The sequence below is a fragment of the Diospyros lotus genome, chromosome 6, assembly GCF_014633365.1.
Source record: "Diospyros lotus cultivar Yz01 chromosome 6, ASM1463336v1, whole genome shotgun sequence".
Taxonomy (NCBI): Eukaryota; Viridiplantae; Streptophyta; class Magnoliopsida; order Ericales; family Ebenaceae; genus Diospyros; species Diospyros lotus.
In genome coordinates, this window is record NC_068343.1 from 19,104,607 (window position 1) to 19,108,354 (window position 3,748).

Here is a 3,748-nt window from a genome sequence, read left to right on the forward strand (position 1 = left end):
TTTTCGGATCCCTCAATATTTATCAAACTTTTCTTTCATTTTTTCGATCATCTCACTCAACTCAAAATCGTTACCCTCCTACCACTCATTTAATACCCAAGATTTTTAAATTCAAACACTTGAGGAAATAGGGCATTTCAAGGGATTGTGAAAGCCTTGAGGGAAAAATTTATTTTCTGAGCTAGGGGTAAAGTTGTAATTATGGAAGTTCGAGTACAAGTGCAATTGATCAAAAATCTTGGGAATTAATGTAAAAGATATGAACTTTAAAATATCTTTTGATTTCAAACTTCAATCAAATGTATCTTTGGATCATTTTGAAGTCCAATTCCAAGTCTTTTGTTTAGCTTCCAAAGTCTCCAAACATTATCCTCAAGAACACATGTCAAGCAACCATTGGGCACTTGGAAGATAAAATAAGGTCACATGATGGTTCATAATGACCCCCCCGAGGTGGCATCGTGTGATTGGTTAACAAAGCTTACTTAGCCTCCAAGTTTGCTAAAGTCTCCAAACCTTATCCTTAAGGACATGTGGCAAGCATTCATTAGCCACTTGGAGATAGAATTTGAAGCCTCATGATGACCCTTGAGGTGGCGACATGTGGTTGGTTAGAAAATTCTATAAATAGGGGCTAGGTTGATCACAAACCATTCAAAGTAAGTTTGAAGTGAATTTATGCCAAATTGAGGGAATCAAATGGGAGGATCTTGTTCTTGGGAGAAAGGGGAGAATATTGCTAAAAGAAGGAAGAAAAGTCTGCTAAGAACGAGGGAGAAAAGGCCTCGTCGGAAAGTTTGGGCTACCACGGTAGGTCTTTCCAAACGATGTAAAAACCACGAGGAAACCATTCCCGCCCATCATAAACAGTGCTTCTTAGGGTAAACCTTCAAGGTGAGTATTTTATGCATGTTTTTTGCTTCCTCTTGATCACTCTTTGTTTTATTTGTGGATGGTTTGTTGCTTACGTTTTATGTTTCCTTTGTTTCGAGCATATCCTTTCTACTTTGTTACATCGGATTTGAACACGATGGATTTAGGGCATAGCTTGTGGCTTGGATATCATATTCATTTTACTTTGTCATACAACATCTCATAGTTGGTGGCTTACATCTTATGTTTCCTTACTATGAGCATATCTTGCCTATTTTATATGCATTGTGGTGTTTATATCTGTGGCTTGTTGTTGGGACATCACGGGGGATCTCGTGCTCTTGCGGTGAGCCATGATCTCATGCTTTACGGTGAGCTACCATGATGATTGTGAGACATCACAGGGGATCTCGTGCTCTTGCGATGAGCCATGATCTCATGCTCTTGTGGTGAGCTACCATGATGACTGGGATGGTGATTACAACCCCCTGACCTTGTTACCACATGGGAAGTTTTATATTAACATGATTTTGGGAGATTTATACTTATCTCTGCATATTTCCTAGCATAACTGCATATTGCTCTTGCATGCATAGTTTTCTTTCTTATACCACTCACTTAGATGTAATTATCTAATCCGGGTGTTTCATACCTCTGGGATATTCAACATCCCAGGTATAACAGAAGTGTCAGGTGCTATAGGTGGAAGCTCGAGCAAATGGCAATGAGGTGGTGGATGTTTTGTTTAAGCCTTCTTGAAACATTTTATATGATGTTGTAGCATAACTGTTGTATTGTAAATAGCGGTTACGATACTTAGATTACAAAATGTATGGATGTATGTATGAAGCTATTGTAACTCTGTAAGGGTGTGAGATGTATGTTTCGAATTTGTGAGAGACAATGATATTTTACTCTTAGTAATAAAATGGTTTTGATAATGACTATATGAAAATCAATCTCTACTATATGGATTATATGAATGAGAAAATAAATTTGTAATATATGAATTTTGAAGCAAGGTATGAAAACCTATAGAAGAAATATTGAGTATGGTTGAGTGAGGTTCGTTTCAAAATATACTTTTGATAATCTCAACTTGCTTTCAAATAGATCAAAATGAGGATTTGTTAAGTTTTTAATGTTTTCAAAAGGATAGTCGACTATGTGGTTTAATGCTGTTGACTATGCCTAAAAATAGTCGACCATGTTATAAGGATAGTCGACTATGCTGGTTTGATCTGTCGATTCTTTAAGGCATTTGTCAACTATTTTTTTCATCTGTCGACTATCAAGTAAGGATAGTCGACTATGGCTTTTCATCTGTCGACTATTTTTGTTCTTTAAATTCAAAATTCTCTTCATATTTTATCATCTGTCGACTATGGAAAATTTGTGTTAGAAATAGTCGACTATGATTTTGTGTCTGTCGACTATGGTCATTTTATTTGATAAAATAATCGACTAACCTATTTTCTCTATCGACTATGTGTTTCACATAAACTTATAATGGCTAGTTTTTGGTGCATTAAATGCTCGCCCAACCACCCACAACGGTCCAAAATTCAATCTTGCCCACCATCAACTATAAATAGGTGGTTGAAGACACATTGAAGGCTGCTGAAACACATTGAATATCTTGAACGACCGTGCCTTCACTGTTACATCAAGCTTTTAACTTTTTCTCTCTGTATTTCTATAAAAAAAAGGCTTTGATATCTTACTATTCTATTCTTTTAAGCCTCGATCATTCATTTAAAGAGAGAGCTTGTAACTAAGAGTTGTACTCTTAGAATCTCTACTTCATTTTCTGTATTTTTCCTAGTAGTAGTTAGAGGGCCCATTAAATTGGGAGGTTGTAACTCTGCCTAGTCAAGGACTAGAGGACCTGCTCGTATTGAGTAGGGGGTTTGAGAGTAAAGTTGGTTTTAAAAATCCTTACTGGATAGATAAGGTAGTGGGCTAAGTTTGGAAAGCTGAACCACTATAAATTCGTGTCTTCATTGCTTTCCATCCTTCTCTTGCTTACTTTTGCATTTTTGTTTCTACTGACTTTGTTTGTTCATTGATAAGATTTCATTTTTATTCTTCACCATTTGAAAGTATCTTTGCCATTCAAAGGAAATTTTTTAATTATACCAATTCACCCCTCCCTCTTAGTGTGTGCCATATCAGTTCAATTCTATCAGACAAGACAATTGTTATGAGGACGCGCGTGTGTGTGTTTATTCTATGGACTTGACTTAAGGTGAGATTATGGAAATCCTAGATATTTAGCTACTCAGGTTCGATCATTACTTTCATTGATAAAGGATTTCCAATAACGCCCGAGGTTATTATTAGCATATAATGAATATCTTATTGCTACATTGTGTAATTGAAAAGTCGGGCATTACAACTCATGTAAGAGATAGTAAACGGTACTAATCTCATGAAAGAATGTGTTGTTGTGACATATGATGAACCCAAAATCGGCAAAGTAAGCTCATAAAATTGTCGCAACATTCTAACAAACATTCTGACCTTCAACCAATCCTCTAACTTGGGTCTCCCATCAATAGTAATAACTTATTGCAACTCATTATTCCAATCACTATTACCAAGATCAAGGATAAAACAGGGATCTTCCTCATCAAATCTCTCAAAAGCCCTCTCAAACTTTTGAGCAGTCTCTAACATTAAGTATGTAAAATTCTACCTAGTTGCAACATCCAATGACTACATGCCCTTAGATTCAATTTTTTTCACTTCAACACATTCTTTGAATTTTCTTAGTCTTGCTGGGGATTGTCTAATATATCTTACCGCATCCCTAACTCTTGTTATCAATTCATTTATCTCTTTGAACCCATGTTATATAACTAAATTTATTATA